Source organism: Apodemus sylvaticus, chromosome 19, assembly GCF_947179515.1.
Source record: "Apodemus sylvaticus chromosome 19, mApoSyl1.1, whole genome shotgun sequence".
Classification (NCBI taxonomy): domain Eukaryota; kingdom Metazoa; phylum Chordata; class Mammalia; order Rodentia; family Muridae; genus Apodemus; species Apodemus sylvaticus.
In genome coordinates, this window is record NC_067490.1 from 8241843 (window position 1) to 8252824 (window position 10982).

Sequence of the window (10982 nt, forward strand, 5' to 3'; positions counted from 1 at the left end):
CTGACAGGCAGAACTGGGGGCCTCCCTGGAGAGGGCTGAGTTCATCACATGCAAGGGATATGAGGCTTCCTTGGTTCACAGTGTGGGCACAGAAAGCAGAGTGGGAACGGGGTGACAGCTGGGAGAAATAGGAGACGAGGCTTGTGGAGCCTGAGCCACAAGGAACAGCCCAGACGTTCAATTGGCTCGCGATTTATGTCGACCTCAGGTAAACACCCACACACATGGAGAAGTAAGACAGGCTCGGCTAGCTGCTTACGAGAGAGGGGTGGGGGACGGGGAAGAGGCGAGGAGGCTCCTAGGTGCTCACTAACAAAAGAAAGTGGAAAGGCTTGAAGTATATGGGAATGTCACGTTTGTGTATAGTATGGGCCTACTCCGCATACAGAATGCATGGAGTTCCTTGCATAGACAGGAGCATAGAACAGACCATAAGAAGACATATTTGGAACACAGTTAAATGAAGAGTCAACCTAAGACTGGATACTCAAAAATGTCAAATACATTAGAACACACTAGAACAGCACCCAGACCAAATGCGTGCAAACACAGACGGGAAGGGAAGGGTCCAGCCTCAGCACCATGCCACACAGAGGAAGGAGGAAATGGAGACATCAGAGGGACACAGAAGCCCTCCACGCTTCTGCCAGACTGTGATTTGTTGAAGAAAATAATAAACGAATTCTTCAGAGGCCAGTGAGAGCCAACGCCATTCACTGGGGTGGGTCTGGGGGATGACCACTGAGCGACCCTCTGCATAGATACCTGGCTCCTCCCCCCCCAAATCTGACTTCTTTTGAGAAAAGCTGGGGAGGGGATCCATGAGCCTCTGGGTTTGGCCTTGGGGTAGACAGTGGAGTGGCTGAAGCTGATCTTGCAGGGACAGCCAGTGAGGGCTCCGTTTCTCCAGAGTAGAGTCATCTCCGTGATTTCCAATGGAAGGCAATAGTGGACCTACTAAATAAAAACCAGGCTTTTAACATAGCAGTGGGACCCAGAGCAGAACCCTGGGTTCCCAGGGCTGACTGACAGACCACCCATAGTCAGGGATGGCCTGTGCAGTCTCATCAGCTCTGGGGTTTTCCTACTTGAAAAAATAGAGAGTGGTCAGGGAGAGGTGCAAACAACTGTTGTCACTATAAAAACATCACGGAAACTCAAGACCCTAGAAGTGCAACTGCCTTGTGACCCAGCTACCCACTACGGGGTATGTGCCCAAAGGAAAGGGGGTCAGTATGAGAAGAGGCATTGCATGGTGTGCTCTGAAGTGAGGAGGAGGTGAAACTCAGAGCCACAGGTGGGGGGGAGTCAGAGTGCGAGCTGAGATGCGCACCCCCAGAAACCTCGTCACCCCTGCCAGAAGTGAACAGCCTTCTTCTAGGAAGATCTCCAGACAACCACACCCTGAAACAATCTTGTCACCATGCTCCATGAAAGGACTCAGAATCAGAATCAGATGCAGATGCAGAGATGCGGACGCAGAGGCAGAGACGCAGAGATGCAGAGACACAGACCCTGCATGGCCTCGCATGTCTGTGAAATGGTAAAAGGCTGAACTCGGGGAGTAGAGTGTAGGATGGTGGTTTTGATGGCCAGGAGAGCATATGGAATCAAGGTGATGTTGCTCAAAGCAAGAGGAAATTAAGTTTAGGAGCTCTTTGGAGCAGTACCATGTGGTGAGTCGAATGTTCAGTAATTTGGCTTGGCCCAGCGAGATGGTCTCAGCAGGTAAAGGTGCCTGCCACCAAGCATGACAACCTGTGTCAGCTCTAAGACCCACATGTCAGAAAGAGAGAACTGACCCCTGTACACTGTCCTCTGAGCTACACAGGCACATGACACATGTACACCCCCCAAAATAAAAGCAAATAAACGAGTGTATGGATGGACATTTTGGCTTAACTGGCTTGTGAGGTATACATTTTGTTTAATGTTCTGAGGCAGCAGTACAGGGGGCACAAGGTCCTTGTACCTACAGATAAATGCTAAGGAAACCAAGAATGGTAAGCACTCAGGCTGGTCTCTTTAATGGAAGGGACATACACCTATTTCCACCTAGAAAGCAGGGAATAGGTGTAGTTAATAGCCCAGTGACCTGTGTTATCTGTAGGGTCAGGCCTCACGTGAATCCCCCCTGCTAGTATGTTTATCCGAGATCTTCCTCCCTAAGAATTTTATCCTGAACATTGTCTGCCAATCGATAGAACCCATTCTTAAGGAAGAGGTCCATGGTGATTTGCAGAAGGCTTGTACTTTGCAAAGAGTTTTGACGTGGTTATCCCATATGAGTTCTTCTGACAGTTGTCACTGGGAAACTCTTTTCCAAAACTCCACTGTGTCTAAATATGTCAAAAATAAACTCACTAGGGTCAGTCTCTAAAAGTTTGAAACAACGCCTGCTAACTAAGCCTCATTGAACTGGATTTTCTTCTTGCCCCACACAGACTAATCTCTGCCAGCCCTGGTGTTTGCAGAGACCCCCCCCCACCCACAGGTTCTGCACTTGTAGCAAACCCTGGCCTTGAACTTGTGATCCTTCTGACTCACCCTCTCTCTGGTGCTGGAATAATAACTACAGTCGGGTACCACCAGGTCTAGCTGAGCACACATATTCCGAAGCCTTGTATTATACATCATAAGTGTATATAGTTTTTACTTCTGAACTTCAAAATGAATTAATAAACTAAGATCTCTATATAAAAAGGAAATGTGTTAGTAAGGGCCTAGAGCAGCTTTCAGAAGTTTTGAGGCTCCAGTTGGAGCTAATGTGGGATCCGGAGTTCCCCAAATACAATAAAGGGCCCTGCAGCGAGGCTGCGAGGCCATTTCCAGCTGTCTCTCCTACACTCTATGAAGCCTTGACCTCCAGCAGCTGATGCTGTGCCTGTGTTTGGAAATGGGTCTTTGCAGATGATGGCGTTCAGGTGGAGACAAGATAGATGCGAATGTTTTCTATATAAAACAAGAAACCTGGGCACAGACACATCCTGGGACTTCACTGGGGCAGTTATGGCCCAGTGTAGTCTGGATGCTGGTGAAGAAAACCACGAAGTCTGTCTGAGACCGTCAGTACTAGCTCTGAGCTGACCCGGACCCTCAGGAGCACAGACTCCATCCAGGACTCCGAGAGCGGCTGTGGACTACAGGTGATGCTGGTTCGCCATGTGGACAGCAAGGGTTCACATCCTCCCGTATTGGAACCATCACGTGCAGATTTTTAAGGGTTATCAGCATGCATGAAGAATTATACTTCCCTGTTACATCCAAAGGAACTGGGCCCTCAAGTTTAAAACAGCCTGAGAGGAAAATGAAAGGCTGAGCTCTGGTGTTAGAGCTGATGGGTGTGAAAAGGTGCATCTGTAGACCGCTCTGGGTTCTGTTTCCCACTTAACCCCACGAGCAAGGAATTAACTTGCATTATTGAAAAGGCAGTATGTAACAAGCGCAATTCAATAATTTTGCTCTCCCCAGATCAAAGTGGGAGAAGCCACCCACCTCTCCTGGCAGGTGAGTCAGAGGGTACGATATGGGGCTAGTGTTTGACTTTGGGGGGGGTTGCTCATGCCCACACCCCACCGATGTGCTTGCACTGAAACCATTTCCGCACACCTTCCCTGAAGTCAAACACAGACCTGAGGTGGGCTCCTGTAATCGTTCAGATATCAGCCGCTGCAGAGAGGAACCGCCCATTCCTGCCCAGTGAGTCTTCCTTGCTCCACCCCATAAATCCTAACGCCTCACTCCACACGGGCCAATGAGGGGACAGAAGATATCCAGGCCTATCAGTGGTAACATGGAGACCCCTAAATCCCAAGCCTTGTCTTCTTCCCCCCCCTCCTCCTCTGCTTCCCATATCACCAGCCATCAATCTAGACAAGGCATAAATCAAAGCCCCAAACTGATGTAAATCCTGACCATGAGCTTCTGAGAGGGAGATGTTGCCTCTGGGGCTTCCGTGCTGGTCCACCCTGGCCACGAGTGAGTGTGTCCCAAAGGGGACCCCATGATTGTGAGGTGTTCTAATGGGAGGGACAGAGAGTTCCTCAGCAGCTTTCTATGACACATTTGGTCTTTTCTGGTTTTCTATGAAATGAGACCATGAAAAGGGATTTCCAAAACTGCGAGAGGGAGAGTTAATTTTTGGAGCCAAGACCTCCAGAGACTTGGCTGTCCCTTCTACAGTCTACACTAAAGTCGGTGTTATGAGGGGCTTGGTTACAGTTCAAATGAGGCAAGGGAAATGGGAGGAGAGTCCACTGAGCACTTCAAAGTCCCAAGCAGAAACTTGTAACAGCAAAATGACTGGGTAAGGGTTCAACAGAAAAAATAGAAGGTCTGACTGCCCAGTGGAATCTAACTGAAATACACAAGAGGCTCCACCCACCAGCAGCTGAAATCAGCTCTCCAAGACAGACCCTACAGAGATGAGACCACAAAACACATGCCTACAAAATAAAAATGAGTCAAATATCCCAGACTATAGTGGGATCAAACCTAGAATTAGAACCAAAGAACCGGGTGGAGGTGTGGATGGGGGGCTGTAAACATGGAAACTAAGCACCCGGTTTCTAAAACTCCCATGAACTGAAAAGGGTGTTTCAAAAAGAACTTTAAAGAACACAGAACTAAATGAAAATGAAAACACATTCTCATATCAGAACCTGTAGGGCTCAGCTGAAACAGGAGTGAGATCATGTGACAGCACTAATGTAACCTGGAAATGAGGACAGTATCAAACCAATAACAAACTGGTTCACTGACAAAAGATCGATAGGGCCAGGCATGGTGGTGCACACCAGCACTTGGGAGGCAGCAGCAGGCAGATCTCTGGGAGCTTGAGGCCAGTATGATCTACAGGGTGAGTTCCAGGATAGCCAAAGCTATAAAATGAGACTCTGTATAAATAATGATGATGATGATGATGATGATAACAGATCGATAATATTGACAAGCTTATATTAAAACTGACAACATTTAAAGATAAGACACAAACAACAAATACCATAAATATAGCAGCAGAGATTACTACAGACCCAACAGCCATCTAAAGGATCAGGAAAAAAATAAAAGACTTGTTTTGCTCATGATACAGTCAGCAAAAAAGACATAGACCAATTCCTCAAAAATCATAAACTGCCAAACTCAATTAAGGTAAAAATTTGCTCCCTCAAATCCTCAGAAAATTTGAATTCATGGTTGGATTTTGAGGTCCAGTTCTTAAATTAGCACCAATTTCACATCATTTCTCTGGGAGACAGACAATGGTATTTGTTAACTCATTTATGTGATCATTATCACCCAATTACCCACAGAGACCAGACAAAGGCAGCATACACAGGTAAAGCAACAGAGGAGCAATAGTCATGAACTTAGACACAAACTTCTTCAGTAAAACACCAAGAGCCTAAGTATATTTTATATGTATATATAAAATATAATACATATTATATATAATATATTTATAATATATATATTATATATGAAGCCAGTTAGGGTTTTTTCTAATCATGCAAGGCTGCTATAACTCTAAAAATTACCATATCAACTTAAGTAAGAAATCCAACTAACAAGATTTAGCACCCACTTATGACTTTAAAAATCTCCTAGGTCTGTGCCTGTGGAAGCAAATGATCTCACCTTGAAACAGAGTATCCACAAAATGCCTACAGTAATGTCCTATTTACTGGTGAAAGACTGGATAGTTTCATCTTAAGATTGAGAATAAAGAGGGGGTACTCATACTTATCCAGTGTAGTAATAGAGGTGGTAGTTATGTAATTAAAATATAATTGCATGTGTATGATTAAAAAATATACACATGAGAATAAATAAATTCATTTGCAGATGTCATGACCACACCTATATAAGGTCTCCAGGAGGTAGGGGTGCAGCTCCGGGGTAGAGTACCACATGATTAGTCTGTGTCTGTGCCCTCGGGGGCCTGGGTTTGATCTCTGGAACCAAAAATAAGACCAAATTTAAAGCAATCTAAAAAAAAAAAAGCTAAAGATGAAAGAGTTTAGCCTGGCCACGAAAGCCAACTGCTCTTCTACACAGTGCCAGAGAATGTGCAGAAACACTCAAATCACAACTGCCTTTTACAGTCACTCAAGAAAAACATGAAATACAGATAAGACCTGTGTGCAAAACAAAAAAAAAACAACAAACAACAACAAAACAAAACAAAAAACACCCAAGGTTCTGGAAAGGAGAGATATCAGCTCCTTTCCAGAGAGAGATCCAGTTCCTAGGGTTTTTGGTAGCCATGAATAAACTTATTTTGGGATCTATGTGGAGAGATGCTGGCCACACAAGAGCCAAAAGAGTCTTAAAAACAGAATGCATAGGAAGAGGCCCTGAGAGTTAGGCTTGCTGCTGCTGGGGGTGGGGTCTATACTGGGGCCAGTGCAGCAGCAGCAGACGGGCAGGCACACGGTCAATAAGGAACAGCTGAGGACTCAGAACAGGCCTCACACATGTTCATGACAAAGGAGTAGATATCCATTGGAGGAGACATTGCTGGTAGAGCAAGGGGTGTCTGGGCTGTGGCCCTGGGGTGGGGAGTAGGGTGGGACAGGTGCCTCAGTTACACTTCAGACCTCAAATAAAATACAATATATATCATAGAACTAAATATATAAAACATAAAACCTTTAAGATAAATGCAAGCAAAGTCTGCCAGGACTAAAATCATCCAGGACCTAAATGTTCTCCAGCTTTTTACTGTGGACTTGAGAACTGATGAGAAAATTCCAGCAACTGGACCTCACCACTCACTTAGCATTGTCAGCCTGACACAATCTGGAGTCATCTGGGAAAAAGAGTCTCTGTGAGGGATTGTCTAGATCTGTGAATATGTCTGTGTGTGTTTTGATTGTGTTGAGGTGGGAAGACCTGCCCACTATGGGCGGCACCATTCCCTAGGCAGCCGATCCCAAACTGAGTAAGTACAGAGATGGGACTGGACATAAGTAAGCATGCATGCGCCCCTGTCCTTGATTGTGTGTTGTGACTAAACGCTTCAAGTTTCTGTCCTCTAGACTGTAACGTAGAATTATCAGATGAAATAAACCCCTTTTTTTTCTGGCTTCAGACCTTTCTGCTGGGATATTTTATCATCGCAAACAACAATGAAACAAAGAAATCGACCTTAAAGTTTTTTTAAAGATTTATTTAGTTATTTTATGTATGTGAGTACACTGTAGCTGTACAGATGGTTGTACACCATCATGTGGTTGCTGGGAATTGAACTCAGGACCTCTGCTCGCTCTGGCCCTGCTCATTCTGACTCCACTCACTCCGGCCCAAAGATTTATTTATTTATTATATGTGAGTACACTGTAGCTGTCTTCAGACACATCAGAAGAGGGCGTCAGATCTCATTACGGGTGGTTGTGAGCTACCATGTGGTTGTTGGAATTTGAACTCAGGACCTCTGGAAGAGCAGTCAGTGCTCTTAACCAATGAGCCATCTCTCCAGCTCCCCCAACCTTAATTCTTTTAAGACTGGTTTTATTAAAGAATGTGTATCTGTGTGTCTATGCACACACCAGGGCAGGTGTCCACAGAGGTCCCAGGCTTCAGATCACCCTGGATCTGGACTTAGATGGTTGTGAGCATCCCAGTACAGGTACTAAGAACGGGACTCAGGTCTACTGAAGGAGTAGCTGCTGCACTCCAGCCATGCCTTCTGGGAAACCCCAGTGTTCATGAGAGCAAGGAAAGAGACTGTAGGAGGCGCAGGGGCTGCACCCTTCACCAGCGACTCTTGGTAGAAAGGGAGATGACGAATGTCCAAAATGCACATGAAAGACAACAAGCTCAGCTCTCGAGAACCGGAGCCTCCGTTAGCACCAAGGTGCGAAGGAGAGAAAGAAGAAAAAAGAGACAAGAAACCACAGTGGAAAAAGCCAAGAAACCAGGTCCCGACCCTGAGACATGACCCCGATGCTTAGAGGATTGCCATGAAACAGGACCACTAGGCTTACCTGTCATTCTAGCAGGGGAGGAGGAGGAAGAGGGAGGACTGGGCTGGGGGAGCTGGAGGGGACCTGCCCTGTCCTGTCCCTTCCTTTCTGTGATTACTGAGTTGCAACCCCTTCTTCTCAATGATCATACTCTGACCACTTCTCTGTGAATCATTCCTTTAATCACTCCTTCCACATGACTCACACCACCTAGGACAGAGTCCAGGTCTACATGGTGATATCCTAGAGTCTGGTTTTCCGATACCTGCTGATACTGCTTGTGCTATTAAGTGGAGAGATACGAAGACGTTTTTAAAAAAAACAAATTGTGGTGTTAAGGTCTATCTCTGGGTTTCGTCTCATTGCGTCTAAGCCAGTGCACTTATGCATGAAGTGATAGCCTTCAGGTGGTCTGTGATGGCGGCTTGTTCTTATAGCCCATTCATTCATTCATTCATTCATTCGCTCATCGTACCAGAATGTGTGAGCATTGTGTAGATCCTAGAGTCGGTGCCAGGCACACGGGCATCAATGGGCCAGCTTCATTCCCAGCAACAAGCCTTCAGCTTAGAGTGACAAACAGGCTCTGACACAAGTGGTGACATTTCCAAGAAGGATTAATGTCCGTGTGTCCACTCACATGCAAGCTAACACATCCATGCCAATTTATACACTCACACGCACACGTCTCTTAGGAGGGTCAAAAAGAAGGGATGTAGTGGTTTGAATGAGATGTCTGGCTTAGCCTCAGGCATTCCAACACGTGGTCCCCAGGTGGTGGCATTATTTGGGGAGGTCTGGACCGTACCACCTTGCTGGGGGAGACAGGTCTGGATGGTACCACCTTGCTGGGAGAGACAGGTCTGGACGGTACCACCTTGCTGGGGGAGACAGGTCTGGACGGTACCACCTTGCTGGGGGAGAGATGTCATTGAGGGCAGGCTTTGAGATTAAAAGCCTCCTGTTCTTTGCAGTTTTCTCTCTCTGCTCGGACTTGCATCCAAAGATGTAAGTCCCCAGCTTCTGCTCCAGCCGCCATGACTGATGTTAACCGCCATGCCTTTCTCTCATGATGCACTCTTATCCCTCTAGAACTGTAATCCAAAGCAAACTCTTGCCTAGTCATGGTGCTTTGTCGCAGTAACAGAGAAGTAACTAACACGGAGGAGGTTCGTGTACTTCGGGGAAAATCTAGTCTTTATAACTACACAGAGCAGGGTAGCGAAAGTAGGAAACAGCCCATTTCAAGGAAAGTACTGCTGGATAGACAGACCATGACTCTGCGTGCAGAGCTCTCTAAAAACTCTGCCTGGATACAGGGTGTGGTCCGCCCCTGCGGCAAGCCTACTGAAGCTTTGTTTTACAGGATGTGGGTAAGGATGGGGCATAGTGAGACATCCTTGAGTTGAGTTGGTGTCATTTAATTCCCCCCCCCCCCCCGAGACAGGGTTTCTCTGTGTAGCCCTGGCTGTCCTGGAACTCACTCTGTAGACCAGACTGGCCTTGAACTCAGAAATCTGCCTGCCCCTGCCTCCCAAGTGCTGGGATTAAAGGCGTGTGTCACCACTGCCCGGCACCATTTAATTTTTAAGCAACAGAGGGGCTTGGCAGATGGCTCAGTGTGTCACAGTGCGTGCCCTGCAAGCATAAGGACCTAAGTTCAAATCCCCGGAGCCCGTGTTTAAACACGCACACACGCACGCACGCGCACACACACACACACACACACACACACCTGTAACTCCAGCACTGGGGAAGGCAGGGCAGAAACAGGATTGCTAGAGCTTGCTGATCAGTGAACAGCAAACTCCAGATTCAGTGAGAAACCTTGTCTTTGGGGGAATAGGGAAGAGAGAAACAGGATGACACTTAACATCATCAGCTGGAAAGAGAAGGATGTGGCCACCCTGCTGACCTCCGCCTGGAGCCAGCAGCTAGCAGCTGTCTCTGGGAAAACCAAATGTTGCCCTGGAGGAAGAAGAAGTCAGCCAGGACCTGGATTATGGATGTCTCTGATGCCTCTGAATAGGAAGCAGAATGCCAAAGTGTCCAGTCCCATGCTGCTTTCATTCCCACGGAAACAAGACTCAGGTGAGCCATTCTTAGTCCGTACAGAGCTGGGTCAATGTGTGCTCTTGAGAAAGTGTGTCCTTCTTTCTCACACCCTAGACTTCTTATCACAGAAGAGGGATCGCACGCCAGTCCTATTTCTCAGTGATACTGGACTAACATCTAGTCGTCTCCGTGTGAAAGCCACCATTGGGAGATGAGAACTTATGGGATGCAAGCAGGTTTATTTGAGGACCAGCACCTTGGCAGCTGGATAAGGCGGTCCTTAGAGCTCCGCTTTGGAGGATCCAGGGATGCAACTGATGTTTGCAGGGAGGAGAGAAGCAGAAAGGCTGCGTCCAGCGCCTTTTCCCTCTGGCCTGAGCCCTGCAGTGGAGTCCAAGCTCCTTAGAGGAAGTCCTGCATTCCTCTCTGGGAGACAAGGTGCTTTGTTGTAAACCAAACCTCACAGAAAATGCCCACGCTTCTTGGTAAAGACTATGGGAAGGCAGTACACGCTTTAGGTTGCATGAAGACAACGCCCATGTCCTAGATTCTGCAAACCTAAAGAAATATAACTTAGCAGTTAGCACATTGATCCTTTAGGCGGGTCTCTTCTTTAGAAGTTTGAGTGCCAGGCCAAGAGGAAGGTGACCTAAGGCTTGCAGAGGAGGGAGAAGGAAAAGCAGGCCTTGTGGCAGGGTGGGCTGGGGCGTGTGGGAAGGCTGAGGGAAGGGAAGCAGGAATGGGGAGGGGAACCAGGCCTGGAGAGGGGAATGGGGCCTCGAGGAAGAAGGCCTGGAGAAGGGCAAAAGAAGGCTCTGTCAAGAAAAGCTCCTAAAGAATGACCGAGCTGTCACAGCCAAGTCCAGGGACAGAGGGTAAGCCTATCGAAACGTGCAGGGTTAGACCAGGCACCCAGTCTGTGCTGATGAGCCGGGCTGCTGTCTGTGTTATCCAAGACAG